Source organism: Antechinus flavipes, chromosome 5, assembly GCF_016432865.1.
Source record: "Antechinus flavipes isolate AdamAnt ecotype Samford, QLD, Australia chromosome 5, AdamAnt_v2, whole genome shotgun sequence".
NCBI lineage: Eukaryota > Metazoa > Chordata > Mammalia > Dasyuromorphia > Dasyuridae > Antechinus > Antechinus flavipes.
The window spans coordinates 129,155,391-129,175,151 of record NC_067402.1 but is presented as its reverse complement, the minus strand read 5'-3'; positions in this window follow the sequence as shown (position 1 = coordinate 129,175,151).

The following is a 19,761-nucleotide window of genomic DNA, read 5'->3' as shown; positions in this document are numbered from 1 at the left end:
TTTTTTTTTTATTCCAAATCCAAGATGTATACTTTTTTCATTTTAGACCTTTAGTATACAAATGAAATAAGCTTACTGAGCTCTTTGTCCTGCCTAAAAAGTACTTCTTAAAATTAAACTGTTGTCTCCATCCATTTGTACCTACGATACCAGATTAGCCAGTTCTAAAACTAATCATCCTTGTCTTTTGATAGGTGTTTAGAAAATATAATCTTCTAAGACAATCACAATTATGATCAAGGGACAGACTTCAATAATATAATGTAGGACTGCTGGTAGCTGCATTCTGAGCCTGGCAATGGGCCCATGGAATGGAACTGGGTGTTCCACCTATGCCTGGCCCAATTCCATGGACTTGTCAGTAGCTAGCTTCCTACAGCGCCAGGCACTGAGCATGTATGCAGGAGTGCAAGGTTTTAAATCCCAAGTCTGAAAGTTCCCAATGGTTGATTGGTGAATAAGAGCCTAAAAATTTCAAGTATATTGAATGGCATATAGAATGCTCTCATGCATCCATGGTCTCTCCAAGCTAACAGGAATACCTACACAAACCCTGGAAATAGAATTAAGTGCCTATGAGCAATCTGATCTGGCATAATAATTCTGTTTTGAGGGAGAATAATGTAGATTGGAGGAGTCATATGACCATAGCAGATAAAGACAAAGGTGATTATAGCAGACATAAGTGTTGGTCACCGTTTTTGTCATTGGCAAGAAGATTTTATTAGAGTACATTTTGATTCTTTATAGTCACATGATTATTTACAATTTAATAAAGGACTAAAAGTTGAAATAAAATTATCACTGAAAAACAGAGATTCAGAAACAAGTTGCATTATATCATAGTTTACAACGATTAATTTAATGTATCCTCTGAGAATTAGATCTTGTTTTCACCCTTACAAATGAAAGCAATTATTCAAAGAAATACATATGCATATATGTACACATATATATGTGCATAATTCATTAAAAATCAGACAAAACGATTTTCTTCTCTTTAAGATGCTACTGAAGACAGAATTATATTGTATTGTAATAACATTATTATATTAGAAAAATATAGAAATCAGAGATCTTTGAGGAAAGCAACTATTTTTTTTATTTTGTAATACTAGCATCTAGAAATGCTTTTTACAGATTATACTTAATTAATGCTTGATGACTTAATTTGAATATTTAAGTTTTATTTATCTGACATTTAAAAAAATGTGATATAGACATACATCATGAAAATATTCATCTTCTTGGGCCTCAGGTTCCTATTTGTAAAACGAAGCAGGGAATGGTGGAGTGGAGCTTGGAGATTGCTAAATAATCTCTAAGGTCCCTTCCAGGTTTAAATGTGTGAATCTCTGATTATATGAAAAATGTTTTCCAAAAATTTCATTCCCTCTGAACAACCAATGAGTTTTGATTATTGTTATTCCCATTAATTGATAAATAGACAGGTACTATATTAGGAATAATGAATCCATATCTTTACATATCCACTGAATCAGAGTCTTGTAGTCCTTTTGGTCAGCTTAATGATCATTCACTAGAATCACATCAACCACATGGATCTCTGAGACAACTAAATAAATGATTGGATTAGTTTTTAAAAACTACAGGTATTATAGACTTACCCTAAGTGACACACCCATTGTACTAATAAGTTAGAACAGAAATAAGAACTCTGAGTCCATGAGTTTGAAGGTCACTGTTTATAGCCCATTATACTCTCCTGTCTCTCTCAAGGTATAATATATTTTCTGTGAATTAGTCCTTTCTTTTAATGATAATGACACTTAGGATGTGAATGACTGTGTTTCGTAGAGCTCAAGGATCATTATGGAAAGTTTGTTTCAATTCTGCAAGTAACATTTAGCTTTCATGATACAAAGATTCTGGTTACTAAAAAATAAACAAAAAACTTCATTAAGAAAATTTTGGTTGGCAATATGGATAAAGGATTTAGTTAACAGTAGTTTTAGAAAATCCTAGAAGTTTCAGAATTATTTATTCTTACCAGAATTTCATTTTAATTTTTTTAAGATACTCTTTTAACAACTACTCCAATGATAATCACTGATTGAGTTCCTAATAGGAACAGAGCGAGAAGCATTAAAACATCTTTCTTATGACATGTCTTCACATTATAGAGAGATAACCAAGTGTCAAATTCCATCTGGTCATAATTGTCAAAAAGATAACATCTGTTTGATAAATGAGCTGCAAATCATAAATACTTAAACAGATTTATTTCCTTGTCAAAAAAAATAACCAAAGTTTCTCCCTTTAAAAAGTAGAGCTACTCTAAAATATGTCAGTAGCTTGGTATGACTTAAAGAATAATTGATTTACCCCTTAATTGTAACATAGTACAGCTTGAAGCAAAGAGCTTCATAGAGTTTTGGAGGAAAGTAGAGTCTCTATTTGAGAGAATTTCATTAGTAGTTGGACTTGTACATCCAGGTTTCTCATACACTGAATTCTGATGGTGATCTACTTGAGTGACCTTGACACTTCTGATTTATTACCAATGGTGAAAAATATGGAACATAGTAACTAGTGGTATTTTAATGATCTGTAGATATTCACTTTCCGCTTTCCATTTCAACTATTACTTGTCACTCCAAGTTTTTACATTTACCTATTGATTGATCATATCTCCTGTCCTGATAAGTAGGGATTGAGTTACAGGGGAAGTAAGATACACAGATTATAGCCACAGATGCCAGGAAGAAACAGTACAGTGTTAGCAGTTGTACTCTAAATAAAAGGTATCTTAATTTATCATATGTTGTACTTTTAAATGTATCTTAAAATATCTTACTTCCGGTTAATTTAGAAACCAACTATTTATGAGAGACAATGAGAAACCTCCAGAAATTGCAGGTTGCTGCCACTTTTAGACTTGGATAATTTCAGAGATAGTGATAGGCCTAAGCAAACATGTAAAATAGACTACCCTCTTTACATTTTTTCCCACATGATAATATTTCTTTACAAATTCCCTAACTCTTATTCAGCTATTTCCTCTATTATTTCCCTCTTACCTCCATTAAAACTTATTTCTAGGAAAGAATATGGTAGACTTGATGATCTTCTTCATAGTAGGCTCTTCATCAATGTTTGTTGACTTGAAAGTATAAATGACTAATAAAGCATGTTATCCATCTTCCAGAGGAACAAATATCTGCTTGTGGAATTTTAAGCTTCCTGAGACATTTTTGGAGCTATGGATAATTTTCTTTTCATATATTTACATATGAGATAATATATGTTAAGTATGCTGCAAACCTTAAAGTCCTATATTAATGTCAATTATTATTATGCTTGGTTGTTTGTAGAGAGGATTCTTATTCAATATGGATTGGGCTACATAATCTTTGAGATTCTTTCAACTCTAATATCCTGTGAGCCTGGCTAAGAGGTCATATGCACTGGGAAATATTCATTTCAAAGGTGAGATACTTTCATGACAACTTGGAGCACAGGGAATGAGTAAAAAAATTAAAAAGTCAAGATTCCTATAGCCTTGGCTAAAAGCTTGATCAATCAGAACTCAACTGAACAAAGATACAAATTATATGACTCTTTCCCCCAAGGACTCTGGATTAAGTTCTATTTTTCTGAATATTTCTGTTTCTACTATCTTTGGGATCTATCTCCAAGAATGTCTTTATTTGGCTTTATAAATGGCAATGTCAGTGGAGAAATATGATTAATTACCAGTTCTATCATTCTAGGGTTAGTCTTTGCTTTACTTTTCAGGGCTCTGGGCAAAATCTCAGGGCTGATTTTGAATTTCAGGATCTTGGTCAAAACCTGAGTCAAGCCAAGAAACTATAGTTTGGACAGCTCTGTGTAACTGTACAAAACTAAGGTTTTATACACTCCTGGCACACAGGTAAATTCTTTTATCAAATTTATTCACCCTCCTAATGTCACAGTTAGTTCACTGGAGCATCCCTATTTGATACAATTGATGTTTAGAAGAATGTCAAACTGTCCAAATTTGGATTTAATTTTATGTAACATTGTATGATATTGATAAGCTGCCTGGAAAGAGAATAACTAGAAGAAAAATTACAACACAATCTAATCTGTCAATTTCCAAATCCAAACAACTTTGGTGATTTACTTAATTCTTAATATTTTGCAGTGGCTGACTTACTTTTCCTTTAACAACTTCTCAAATCAAACACCTTTTGCAAAATGAGAGAGTTGGACTAGATTATTCCAAAACTTTTCATAGCTTGCATTTTCCTTTTCTAATTCTATAACTGTAAGAAAAGAGTATCTATATTGTGTGAATGATGGTGACAGAGAGAGGAGGAGATGAGAAAGGGGATAGAGACAATTGCAGAGAAGATTTAGATTTAATGTAATGATTTTGACCAAGATCCTGCTAATTAATGCTATCCAAAAGCAGAATGGGCTAGGATGTAAATTCTTTCTAATGAGAATTCTTCAAGAATAGGCTGAATGATCTCTAATTAAACAGTGTAATGTTTAGCCATGAGCACTGGACTTGGAGTAAGGAAGACCTTGAAGTGAAATATATACTAAAACTGTGATCTTGGCTAAGTTATTTAAATTCTCTCACCCTCTTTTTAGTTTAGTTTTCTAATTTGTGAAATGATAGCAATAATAGCCTTATATAGTGCTTTGAAGTTTTATAGAGTACTTTACAAATATGACTTCATTTGATTCTCACGACCTCACAACCACCCCATAGTCCTGGTATGGAGGTGCTATTATTATTCCCATTTTACAGATGAAGAAATTGAGGCAGTGATTAAGTGACTTGTCCATGTTCACACCCCTAAGAAAGACTTTGAAAGGTATTTTAACTTGGACTTTCCTGACTCTAGTTGTCTTGTTCTGTATATATTACATGATCCACCTCTCTCTAAGAATAGCTGGACCCCTTATCTCACAGGGTTATTGTGAGGATCAAATAAGTTTAAGGTGTTTTATAAATCTTAAGATCCTATATAAATATCAGTTTATAAAAATCAGTTTTTGTTTTATATCAGGAATGTTTTGGGGGAGATTCTAGTTCAGGGATGATTTGGACTAAAAGGCCCCTGGAATGTAGCCCAACTCTGAGAGCCTGTGATCCTGTGAAAGGGGAAAAAAAAAGAAGAAATTTTACAGACCTGATCAGAGGAAGGAGGTTAGATTAGATTTAATTAGAATGTTGTTGATGAGGCCATCAGTTTCCAGACCCAAATTTAAAACCTTAGAGTTATATGTGATTCATTCCTCTCCTTTATTCCTCATGTTCTATGGTAGCTAACTCATATCTTTTCTACCTCAAATATCTCTTGTTTTGTGCTCATTTCCCCCATTCACTCGACTAACTCTCTAATTCGGGCTCTTAACACCTCTCATCTGAATTATTGCAGTAGTTCTACTTGCCTCTAGACAGGTCTGGTTTCTACTGTCTTCCATTCATACTTCACATAGCTATCATAATCAGTTTCCTCAATCGCTGAATGAGTATTGCCTCAGGCAAACTAAGACCTGGGAAAGACCTTAGTTTAAAAAAGCCAAAGTTTCCCACTGTATCCAGGGCCATACCCAGTCTATATCTTGCAATGGGACCTAGATGGGTCTGCAGGAGAGAGTAAGTCTGGGGACTTTACACAGCCCTGCCTCACTTACGTCCAATTTACTTTCAAGTTAGAACATTACAAAAATTAATGTCTTAATGTCCTCTCTCTTTTTTTGAAAAAGCCTTTTATTTTCAAAAAAATATGGATAATTTTCAACATTTATCCTTACAAAACCTTGTTTTTCAAATTTTTTTCTCTCTCCCTTCCTCCCACCCCTGCTCTTAGTCAGCAAGGAATCCAATATATGTTAAATACTTGCAATTCTTCTACACATATTTCTACAATGATCATAATGCACAAGATAGATCAAAAAAGGAAAAAAAATGAGAAAAAAAAACCAAAATGCAAGTTAACAACAGCAAAAAAGCAAAAATACTATGTTGTGGTCCACATTCAGTTCTCATCTCTCTTTGGGTGCAGATGGCTCTCTTCATCACAAGATCATTGGAACTGGCATGAATCACCTCACTGTTGAAGAGTCATGTCCATCAGAACTGATAATCTCATAATCTTGCTGTTGCCATATATAATTTTATCTTGGGCCCACTTACTTCACTTGCATCAGTTTATGTAAGTCTCTTGTTGGACTTTCTGAAATAGTTATTGATCATTTCTTATAGAACAATAATATTTCATAACATTCATATAGTATAACTTATTTAGCCATTCTCCAACTGATAGGTATCCACTCAGTTTCCAGTTTCTTACTATCACAAAAAGGACTGCTACAAACATTTTTGCACATGTGGGTCCCTTTCTCTCCTTTATGATCTCTTTGGGATACAGACTCAGTAGAGACACTGCTCAATCAAAAGACTAGCTAGGTGGTGCAGTGGATGGAGCACCATCCCTGAGTTCAAATTTGGCCTCAGATACTTAACACATCCTAGCTGTGTAACCCTGGGCAAGCCACTTAATCCAATTACCTCCAAAAAAAAAAAAAAGACTATGCACAGTTTGGGCTTCAGAATGGTTAGATCAGTTCATAATTGCACCAACAAAGTATCAGTGTTCCAGTTTTTCCTGTTCCCTCCAACATTCATCATTATCTTTTCCTGTCATCTTAGCCGATCTGAGATGTGTGTAGTGGTACCTCAGTTGTTTTAATTAGCATTTCTCTGGTCAATAGTGATTTAGAGCATTTTTTCATATGACAAGAAATGTTTTTAATTTCTTCATCTGAAAATTGTCTGTTCATATCCTTTGACCATTTATCAATTGAAGAATTGCTTATATTCTTATAAATTTGAACCAATCCTCTTTATATTTTAGAAATGAGGTCTTTATCAGAACCCTTCAATGTAAAATTTTTTCCCAGTTTACTTCTTCCCTTTTAATGTTGTCTGCATTAGTTTTGTTTGTATAAAATCTTTTAAACTCAATATAATCAAAATTATGCATTTTTCATTCCATAATGTACTCTAGTTCTTCTTTGGCCACAAATTCCTTCCCTCTTCACAGATCTGAGTGGTAGACTATCCTTTCTTCTTCCAATTTACTTATAGTATCCCTCTTTATGTCTAAATCATGAACCCATTTCAACCATTTCAATGCCTAGTTTCTACCATATTAATTTCTAATTTCCCCAGCAATTTTTGTCAAATAATGAATTCTTATCCCAGAAACTGGGGTCTTTGGGTTTATCAAACACGAGATTACTATAGTCACTGACTATTGTGTCTATGAATCACTTTTGAATCAATAGTCTTATTTCCTTTATTATCACTTACTCCCTAGAAGCCAAGAGGAGCTGTGTACTTGTTAGTTTTTAAACTTGTGAACTGTACATGGTGGGTTACATTTAGTTATAAAATAAACAAGCAAAGATGGTAAAAAAAAAAAAAGGCATTTAATGAGCCCAATTGACACACCTGTGAAAAGTAAATAATAAAAATATAGTTTCAAAGTTTATACATCCAGGAACTCTTACAGGAGGGGGTAGGAAGCCTGGTTGAGGAGTTTGGCAAGAGAATAGGATTAAAAAATACTGAGTTCTACTCTTATCTCCACTACTGATTTAGTGTCTAATTTTATATGAATATTAATCTGTTATTTCCCACCCAACAAAAAAATGCAATGATACTTTTATGAAAAATATTTTAAGATTCGAAAAGAAAGGGGTTTTCCTAAAATATGAAACAGATTTATAAACTATGCATTCATTATTTTAAATACATATAACATTCCTTTGCTGGCATTATACAATGAAGTTTATAGCCATATTTTATTGGGATACATGTAAACCAACAATCCAATAATTTCAAAGTAAACAAATTTGCTGAAGAAACAAAAAATACTATTCAACAAACTTTCATTCCAGTTTGTTAAATTCAAATGTCAGTGTCTACTTTTTTTTTTTTTTTAATAAACCATGATGTTGCAGAATTTATCAAAGGTGTGCTTGGCACTTTAAAAACAATGAAAAAAAGAAGGAACAAAGAAAGACGAGGAAGGAAACTCCACATATGAGAACTGAAGACTGTACAATGTTTATGAAAGTGAAGAATTGTGATTTCTTTCATGTATTTTTTTTTTTTCTCCTTCAGAATCCCTGGCAAAATCGTGCTGAGTCTCTACTTCAAAGACATTCGATTTTTTTCAGGGTGGTCAAGTTTTGCTTATAGAAATTGAACAGAGAAATCTGACGGACAGGTACGTTTACCAACTGGAGTTAGTATCCGTAGATGTGGAGGGGAGATTTAGAATCACACCTGCTGGAAACTTTTGACAAGCAATGAATAAATATGAAGTGGATAAGCAACAGAACAAAATCTACACCTACCTCTCGGGAGGATTTTCCTTTTTTTTAAGAAGCAGTTTTTCAAACTGGATGGCCAAAGACTTGAATCTTACCTCCCTTGAAAATCTGTAGCGAAGCATTCGCTCAGTCTCTCTCTGTTTCTGTCTTTCTCTTTTTTAAAAGGAAACTCTTTAATATCGACACACCAAACACCCCCACAGGAACCTTTCAGCTTTTTATAAAGCTTATGCCTGCATTTTAGAACAGGTAGAGACCTATTTTTGCTTCTTCCACCGCACCCTCCCCCCCTTTCAAAACGCACCTGAAACGACTAATACTAATTAAAAGGATTCAGAGACGAGGAAGACGAAAAGGAGGAGGAGAAACGGGAGGAAGCCTTGGGAAACTGGTAAATTACCTGCCTTTAGTACCAAGGAAATTGGGCAAGTAAGAGAGCTCTGCATGTTTTCCCAAGTGATTGATTATTTGCCCTAACTTTTCTTCTTGCTGTCCTTGGGAGCTTCGGAGACAGGAAGGGAGAGGTGGAGGATGTCCCAAGTTTGCGGACTAGCCTGGAGGTGCAAGGTAGGAAAGAGGGAACACTTGGTCTGGGAAAGAGTCCGCTGGGGGCGAGGGAGGCGGAGTGGAGAATTAGGGGGCGGGAAAGGCAAGAGGCTCAGAAGTCACCCGAGAAAGGGGAAGTGCGGAGTGGGGTGGGGAAAAGCAGCTGGAGCAACTGTGAGGCTGGGCTGCCAGTGACTCGCCTTTTAACCTGGGCAGTCGGCTTGGAGGAGGAAGGGAAAGGGGAAAGAGAGGTGTAAAGGGACTCGGAAGGATAGAGATGGGTGGGGGGAGTTTGTAGGAGGTGATAAATGACATCACTCAGCCCTAGTGAATAAGGTGGGGAGAGAGAGCAGGCAGAGGAACAGAGTGGACTGGGTCTGAGAGTTTGGCAATTAAGAAGCACCATTGCTGTCGGCTCCGGCAGACCCCGAGGCACCATGCAAAGATCACCCCTGGAAAAGGCAAATGTCCTCTCGAAACTTTTCTTCAGGTAAATGTTTTGCTAGCCATTCTTAGTAATGACATGTGCCTGAAGGAAGAGGGAGTGTGCAGGTGTGTATAGAGGGTTTGGATCTAAAGGCATTTTGTTGTTGTTTTTGAAGTATAATCTTTGAGTGTTACTCTAGAAAAGGTGCATTTTTCTAGCCAGAGACAGCTAAATTGAGGAGATTAAAAACAAAACTGAGCAAAGAAACAAAAAAGTGAAAGCAGGCTAGCAGAAATGTGCATGAAGTGAGAACTGTTAGGTGAGTTTTCCTAATCTCTCCCCACCCCCCATATGCAAGACCCTGTAAACCTGGGATTTTTACGTGTGTGTGCACGCGGGAGCGCGGATGTGACTTGTCTGTCTCAGGTGAAGCTGTCTGGTGAAGCTTATGAACAGCTTCTCAGGATAAGATTTTTTTAAAAAAATAAATTTAAGGAAGTGCTGTACATATATGTAGGTTAATGAAATTAAAGATGTAATTTTTTTTCTCCAACCAAGTTGATGGATCTCCTGAAATCTATCCATGGACCTCAAGTTAAGAATCCTTACTGTAATTAATTATACTAGAATCTGTTAGAAGCTAAAATTCTAAGTCAAACACTGTGTGACTGTGTCTTTGGTGTCTTCGGTTTTTTCCAAAGGAAATAATTAGTAAGCGATGCATATTTATCAATATTATTGCCATGTGGTTAATAACTCATGATTAAAATATTAATGAAATTCTCCTTTTCATATTTAGAGGTTTCAAAAACTCATACATCTAATTTTGTTGCAAATACAATCGTCACTTTATTGCTATTTGAAAAAAAATATTTTATTAAACAAATTCTTTTTTGGTGGTGATGAGGAGTAAGAAAACTTTTATATATTATTTGACAGTAAATTCTGTGTGCCTAAAAAGCAAATTTGTCTTTTGAATAATGAAAGAAAATGATTTCAGTTTTTAACTTGTAAAAAGCTCAATTCCACTACTCTTGAATTGGAGAAGAGCTCATTGTTTCCATGGAGACAGAAATGCGCAGAACCATATACTGTATTGTAGGTTTATCTAATTGATTTTAATAACTTTTCTTTCATTCCTGTGTATGAGATAAGTTATGAAAGTGCAGGAAATATCATCTTGTAAGCCTTTTTAATGCCAACTTTTAGTTTTATAGTCCATTTAATTGAATAGTTCTTTTTCAGATGAAAAGTTCTTCTGGGATGGAGGTTCAATTGCTCTCTTTCATTTTCACTTTTTCCTCAAATAAAAATAAATACATTTGCTTTGAGGGGAATTATCTTACTTAGTTTTTCCAGTACCCTTATTCAAGCATTGTTAAAATTTGATAACAAAAAAGTAAGTCAAATATGAATGCATATGTGCATGTATGCTATCATTTTTGGAGGAGAGAATGTTTATTTTCATATTCAACTTGTATCACCATTCCTAATATTTAATTTTCTTTATATGTCAGGCGAATTTTAAATGAGGGCAAAACACTGAAGGAGAGCTCCCCCCTGTGGATGTGAGAGCAGGTTTTTACTTTGTGGAATCACCTTGTATTTAGGTGAAGGTAAATATTATGAAGAAAGTTATCATCAAACTATCCCAACAGCAGTTTAGCAGTCTTTTTTTTTTTATTACAGTCTCATCACTGATTTCTTATCTAAGTTTTATTGCTTTAGCTTGTATTAGATTTATTTGTGTATTTCCATTATTCTTCCTTCCTCCTCTCCATATGTAACCACTCTAGCTCTAAAGTAACATAACATAAAGATGATGTCCTAATAACATCATCCAGGACATGATCTGGTTCATTTACTTTATCAAGATATCTACCTTAGCTAATATCCTCATTTTACTAAAAAACTGAAGGCTAGAGAGTGTTCATTATTTGCCCCAAATCACACAGGAAATGATCAGTGATAGAGGTGAAATTTGAACCTAGGTCCTTTGACCCCAAATCCCATATTTTTCACTAAATCATTCTGTACTCAAAACTTCTGGAAGGAGAGATGGTAGTGCCATATCAAATTTCCTTATTTCCTGATTATGTACACAATAGGTTCTTTAAAAAAATTTCCTAATAGTTAAATACTTGCTAACAGAAAATTAATGAATAACAATCAAAACATAGTATACAAATCTGTTTATAAACCAGAGCCATATCTTCCATCAATACATTTGGTATCTGTTTAGGATAATAGGCACAAACACAGTTAACACAACAAAAAAGCACATGAGTAGGGAAACCAATTTGCCTGTGACAACTCACAGCTCTGGAATTTTGTATCCTCCATCTCTTTGGTGAATAGTCATAACTGGTTCTTAATATTTGTTTGTTGATAACTGTTGATAATCTATTATAATAGAGTATTAGGATCATGGGTTTAAAATTGTAAAGACCTGAGAGATCATCTAGTTACTGTCTTTCTTCATTTTTCACAGAGGTTCTGTTTGTATCCCTGTCACATAAAATATCCCACTGGGGTGATGACTGAGTATTTAGGATCACTTTAAAATATCTAAATTCCAGGCACTTTAAAAATATGATTTTAATTTACTTTAAATTTCCCTAGGAAATTTGGAAAGGTATATCATCTATCAGTGTAATAATAAAACAATAATCATACTACAGGGCAGCTAGGTGGCACAATGGATTAAAGCACTGGGCCAAAGTCAGAGAACCAGTTCAAATCCAGCCTCAAACAAGCAATCCTGGACAAGTCACTTAACCCTGTTTGCTTCAATTTTCTCCTCTCTAAAGTGAGTGAGAGAGGAAGTGACAAATCACTCCAGTGTTTTTGCCAAGAAGACCCTAAGAGGGGCCATAGTCAGACACGGCAACATATTGTTAGTTCTAAAATTGAATGTAGTTTTTCTTAAACCAACCCTTCTAGCCTTCAGTGGTAAGTGAATCCTTAAAATTATTAGTGTGTTCTTAACACTATACCCACTACTTTTCTCCAAACTATTTCATAATGACAAAGTGATTTAAAGTCATTGCATAAACTATCTTGTGTCCTTTCTGATGACAAGTAAGAACTGGAATCTTTACAGCTTAAGCTGTAAAGTTGCTGTGATTTTACATGTGCTATTACATTGTAAAGTCCCGGGTAACAAATGACAACCGTATTTCATAGAGTATCAAGATTCATGAATTGTAACACATAGTAAGTGCTATATAAATATTTTTGGAATGAATGAAAAGAATAAACTCATGATAATTTTTAAAAAATATATTATTTAGCAAATAGAGTTCTGCCAAACATATAGTAAAGGATTCTTTTTGTCTTTATCATATATATTGAATGTCTTAGCAGCTAACATATAGAAAATGAACCTTAATGCCCAAGAGTTATAAAAGAGAAATATTTGTTACTCATATTAAAAAAACTCTTTAATAGGTTGTTATTCTGAAAATAATTCTTTTTGAAAGCTTAAGCATTTCATTAATTATGCACCAAATTTATAGTATAGAAGCAAAAACATTTATTTTTCATCTACCTACAACTTGTTTAATTTTTTTCTCATAAAAATGAATACACATACACACATATACCCTGAAGGTACAGTTATTTCCAAATTGTAAAGGAAAAATAGATAGTTTGATCTATCTGGTTTTCAGCAGTATTTTTGAGACCCACCTATAAAATGATAAGAAGAATTAACAGCTGAAATTTATATAATACTTAAAAGTTTATAAAGCACTTTACATAACTCATTTTAATCCTTACAACCACCCTGCAAAATAGATCCTGGGTATTATGATCCCTATAATGCAGATAAGGAAACAGCATCTGAGAAGTTAGGTGATGTGTCAGAGGTCATATACCTTGTAAATGGTAAAGGTGGGACAGGAATTCTAGGTATTTGACTTCAAATCCAGGGTTCTCTGTCTAATATGTCATTGTGACTTCTATAATGTTTGAAATCAGAGTATTTGTGTAGAGTTTCTTTCTGATCCAAGTAGGAGTGGTTTGTGTTTGGCTTACCTGCACTGACTGTATTTTTGATTCTTAGGAAATTTTCCAAATTAAACGTTGGTTATAGTCCTTAAGCCTGTTAACTGACCTTTTCCATCTGTATCACATGCTATCATTCATCTAAACACCTTATAGCAGGACAATACATCTGAGAAAGATCCTAGTCTACTTCAGATTATAGAACTCTAACAATGATTTTAAGTGTTCACAGAATCTGGATGACAAGGACTACCTGTAGACACTGAAGCAATGCTGGGATCTGAAGCTGGAAGGGACTTCAGAAGTTACTCTCATTTTTTTTTTTTTTAATGGACAAAGAAACTTGGCCCAGAGAGGGTCATAAGGTTAAATAAGTTATACAAGATCATTTAAGTAAGAAACAGAGCTGGAATTTGAACTTAGATCCTTTAACTCTGGATCTAGAACTCTTAACTCTATATCACAGCTTCCCTAAATGAATATAAAAAAGTAATATTTTTACAAAAAACAACTTTAGAAATTTAGGGAGAAACCCAGTAAGGCACTATAATAGTTAATGTGTTCTGGAGCAACAGTTAAGTTATCTATCATTTTTATAAAATAAATTTTATAAATTAAAATTTATAAATTTAATAAATTAATAAATTTGCATCAAAGGGATTTTTAAAAAACAACAAATACAGCAAATATATACCTGACTGACTCTTAGTCTTCCAAATATCTATATTGGGAGGCAAAGGTTTTAATGATGACTGCATTGTTCACAATAAAGTTATAATTCTACTTCTGAAATTGTCTTTGAGAAACACAAATCATTCTCATCTTGTTTTAGGGAGGGTAAAAGATGACCAGTCAACTTGATCATCACTCTAGAGGCTTGATTCTAAATGATTTGAGGATGTTTCCAAAAATAAAATCTATCTCCAAAGAATAAAGATTTGCCACAATGGAGAATTTTTCAAAATAGGAATTCTGAAAGTGTTTTGAGCAAGAGCCTCCCAAAATAACCACTTTGGAGGGGGTCACTATTTATTTGGCTAGATTTTCTATTTCTTAAAAAAAAGCAGACACTTAATCGTGTCTGTATATGTGTGAGGCTGACAGGAATAGATACAGAGGCAGACAGTGAAAAGAGAAAGAGCAAGAGTGAGATAGGAAGACAGACACAAAGGGACAGAGAGAAAGGGATGGGGAGAGAGACAGAGACAGACAGAGAGACAGAGAGAAACGGGGGGAGAGAGACACAGAGAGAGACAGAGACAGACAGAGAGACAGAGAGAAAGGAGGGGAGAGAGACACAGAGAGAGACAGAGACAGACAAAGAGACAGAGAGAAAGACAGAGTCAGAGAGAGGAGAGAAATCTTATTTCTAAATCAGTAAGTCACTGTAGAATTTTCTAAAATCATAGCAAGTTATTAGTATGTTGATGCTCAATTGAATAATTTAATGATTTAGTTGGGATTATTTTGTCCCCAAATGTTAACATTTTTTTTTTTTGATTTTGAGATATATCCCCAAAATGTTTCATATAGTAAGCCAAATTGTCATCTCACATAATATTCTGGGGGATAATTCTTATCTGCATAGAGCAATATAAGTTTAATGTTTAGTTGTTTATTTTTGTTTTTAAGAGAGACAATATGATATGGTGGAAAAATTGTTGAACCTTGGAGTTAAGAGAAGACAGAATTTAATTAGTTGTGTGACCCTGCATAAATAACATAATAATTCTCTTAATCTTAGCTACCTCATAAAAATGAAAATATTTACTTTGAATTATTGTGAAGAAAGTGTTTTATAAATGTGAATGTGGCATATTTATGTATATACATATATATATGCACACATAATGTTGTATTAAGATTTATATGTGATGTACATATGTATATGTGGATTTTACATACACACATATATATGATCAATAGATCTACTGAGATTTTTACCTTGAGGGCAAATGATACATCTCATTGGAAAATTAAGATTTGGAAGGTCTTATTTTGCCCCCAAAGTCTAATATATATATATATTTGAAAATTGCATGGTTCTTCCCATGTACTACTTATGGGACCTCAGGCAAGACTTCTTGTTGTTCAGTTATTTTAATCATTTAGGATTCTTTGTGACTCCTTTTGGGTTTTTCTTGGATGAAATACTGAGTGGTTTGCCATTTCCTTCTCTAAATCATTTTTACAGGTGAGGAAACTGAGGCAAACAGGGTTTAATGATTGCCCAGGGTCACAGAGCTAGTAAGTATCTGAGCCCAGATTTTAATTAAGGTTTTTCTGATTTCACTCTACCATGCCACTTAGCTGCCTCTTTAAACAAAGGCTGTTACCACTATACTTAAGTTTTCTGAAGGAAGTTGGACCAAGATTCCAAGAGCCCTATGATATTTTAAAACTAGGATCCCATAAATGTGTTTTAGATGGGTATAAAACTTTAGTTTCTTGTATTTTTGGGGGGGGGGAGGTGGGAAGAATACATTCTGGACCCATGATTTCATTGTTGCAAAGACTTCTAATATGAAAAAATCTTCATCAGAGTCCATTGTTAAATCTCATCTTAAACAAATACTATTCTGTAAATAAAGCACAGCAAGATTGTTTATGGAGTTATAATGATGAATCATGAGAACCAGCTAAGTGTGGTTAATACTCCAAGTGGCCTTGGAGTCAGAAAGACCTGGATTCAAGTTCTGTTTTCCTTGTTACTTCCTGTGTGAACTCAAACTGTTTAATCTCCCTGTGCCTCAGGCAATTAAGACTTTTAATTTAATACACAGGAGTTTCCCACCCTAATGATATCACACACATGAACCACAAAAAGAAAAAAAAAGATTCCTATAGTACAGGATTTAAACACTAGACTCAGCCTATAGTTTATTTGTAAAAACATTCTTTTAAAATGCCTTTTGACTCAGCAGCAATTTGAGCAACTTCGATGCCTTTGCTTCCTGACACATCTGCTCTGGGTATTTCCCTTGAGTAAAATCCATACAACTCAATGTAGGTCAGAAGAAGGAAGCAGGCTGCTTGCTATTTGAGGAAGGCTGAAGATTTTTTCTTAGGATTCTCTGGAGACCACAATATATTATTGTATATATAATATGATTTTTATAAGACTGAATCTTTAAATTTTGCCTTATAGGCAACTACCATTATTTGACAAAAGATGCTCAACCAGCTTCAATTGTTTTCTTCCTTTCATGGAGACTCAATTTATCTTGTCACACACACTTTAGTAAGAAGTTGGCATGACAAAGGAATTTTGTGGTTGCTGTGGAATGTGTCTGGAAAAGGGTTAAGTTTTCATTGTCAAGCGGCGTGAACAAAAATTAGGATGTTTACACATCTAAATAGTTGTTCTGCAAGGGCCTGATTTTCATAGCTGTATCCTAGGCAAATCTCAATCAGTCTATCCATCAATCAGTCAGTGTACTTGTTAGGATTGTGTTATACATTGTTCACATCCATTAATTTATCTTTGCCTTTGTTATATGTGAGTCAACCAAGAATTAAAAAAAAAAAAAAAAAGAAAAGGAGGGAGTAGTGAAGAAGTGTCTTCTGGATAATTCAAAGAATTATAAACAAGGAGTTTTGAAATGTTTGTTTTTTAAGGTTTGTCATCAGAAAAATGTATGATTGAAACTCAAGCCGTGTTGAAGTTGAGGAACAATGTGGACATGGTTTATGGTTTATGTACTATACTGGTATGCTATTTACTATTATAAAAATCAAGGAAGATATCTTACCTCCTTCTCTGGCAAATTGGGTGGACTCCCATGTTGGTTATGGATCCTCATAACAACTAGGTGTTATTATTACCCCCATTTTGCAGATGGAGTACATAAGTGACTTGTCCACAATTATGCAACTAACCAGATGTAAGAGTTTAGATTTAAACCCAGATCCAGGTTTAGTTCTCTCTTTACTATTCTACATCTCTTCAAGAATGACTGCAGTGCTATGTTATTCTAAAGAAATGTGATTTAAAGGAAGCTAAGACTACTTCTGAAGAGCCATAGCTTGATCCATTTGACTTAATATTGTGCTTCTCTATCCATTCCCTTGGTAATGAGCAGAAACAGAGATGAAATGCTTTGGGAATATTTCTAGGATTGTGGGGTTCAGTTCTGAACCTGATGTTCAACTGCACCCTTGGGGAAAGGAGAGTTTCAGAAATTCTGCCAGTCTGCTCCTCTGAGGAGCTGAGTGAGCACAGACTCTTCATGTTGGCCTGAATGGAACCTTTGAAGAAGATACCAGTGACTCAAAGCAAAGATTGTCCTTTTGTAAGATTTAATAGCCGATTAAAACTAGGCCCTCTGAGGCTATAGTTTTCCTTAACTCAGACCAGCTGAAATCTAGAGTGACTGATAGAAATGTCTAATTTGTTCACTTGATTTGGCTTGTGGCTTCTGGGTATGTTAGTGTTGAGAGCTCTTGTCTCTAGGAATAACTCTTTTGTCAGTCATTTTTTTGTACTTATAAGACCTGCAGGGGAGACACCATCGGTAAGTATCATAGAAAATGTATGTGATATATTTAAGGAGTTCTGGAAAAGTTAGCAATTCATGTTGCTGATGCTTACACTTAAAAAAAATTTTTTTTAATACTCATTGCTTTGTGAATCATGTTGGGAGAGAAAAATCAGAGCCAAAGGGAAAAACCCTTTGGAGTCTTGGTCATTTCAGATCAATCCACTAAAACCCAAATCTGAAGTCTCATCCTGGCATAAAGTTGACATTAGATTCTCAAAAGGTTAAGCCAATGGATTGTAGATTGTCAAGTCTGGGTATGGGCTAAATAATGGACTGTGTGCCTGTAGATAGCATTTTCTGTCCAAAATCTATTAGGATTGCTTTGGATCATTCAGAAGAAGCAAGCCTTTTATGGTGGATCATTGCACATTCTTCTTGTTATTGTGTACAATATATTCATGGCTCTGTTTCACTTAGCATCAGTTCATATAAATCTTTTCAGGCCTTTCTAAAATCAGCTTGTTCATCATTTTTTAAATAGAATAATAATATTCCATTACTTTCATATACCACAACTTGTTCAGCCATTCCCTAACTGATGGGCATCTACTCATTTTCCAATTCTTTGATACCACAAAAGAGCTGCTACAAACATTTTTGCACATGTGGGCCCTTTTCCCTCCTTTTGATGCTTACACTTCTATCATCAAAACTTTATTTCTTTAGATGAAGATTTTGGTCTTTTATCTATCAACTTTGCTGAAAACTCTGACTTTTTTGCTCCATGTTGCTTCTTAAATAAAGTTCAAATTACTTTTCTCAACATAGGCGTTTTGGAATTGGAGTTGAGAAGACCTGAATTTGAATCCTAATTCAGACACTTATTTGTTAGAATATCACTTTAATTACTCTAAGCTTGAGTTTCCTTCTCTGTAATGTGAGGAAAACAATAGGACCTACCTCACAGAAAAAGGCTATGTTTTTTGAAGACACCTTGCAATGCATTGCCTCTGTACTTGTGTTCATCATGTTCCTTATGCTTAGAATACCTGCCCTGAACTCATTTACTTTTTTTCCCTTGTTGAAATCCCATTCATGCTTTAAAATCTTGCTCTAACATTATCCCTATGGAGTTTTTCCTGGTGAGTAGACAGTCTTTCCTTGGAATTAGCACAACTTTTACACTTCTTTTATACAGCTTTTTATGCAGATGTCATCTCTTAGGACACTTTTTACCACTTAAGAATATGTATCCTAATTTATTTACTTCTTATATCTTGTCTAGGTTTAGCACAATGTTTTGGAAATAAAGGATTAAATAAATACTTTATGAATTCAATTGAAATTTTCCTGAAGAGCTATTAGGAATCTTTTAGATTTTATTATGCAGGAATTTAGGGTTCTTTATAAAGAACACTTCTTTACTAGAAAGAAGAAAGACTAGGAGGACATTGGTATCTAGGGAATAAAGAAAAGAAGTGGTCATAAAAGCAAGAAAATGGTACAGATCAAGGAGGTTGCAATGCAGCATAACCAAAAAAAACCCTTAATTTCACTATAGTTCAATCTCTTCCATTCCCTTCCTTAAATTACTTTCCCTAAACTGCACTATTTACTGCTAATTGGAAAGAAGAAAACATTTTCCTGTGAACGTGACTTGCTCTTATTGGGAAAATGACAGGATTATAGAATATTCAGGATGATAGAATCTCCAAGGGATCATCTGATGCTGTCTCTTGTCCTTAGGGAGTTGGATATCTAAAATCCTTTTCAGACAGATGGTTTTCTACTCCAGATCTTCTCACAGCAGCTCATTGCAGCATTTCATCACTCTAGAAGTCAGATTCTTTATGTACAAACATAATCTCTACTGCTTAAATTTAAATCCATTCCCTTGTCTTTCAATGCTTTGCAAATATAGAGAGCTAGTCT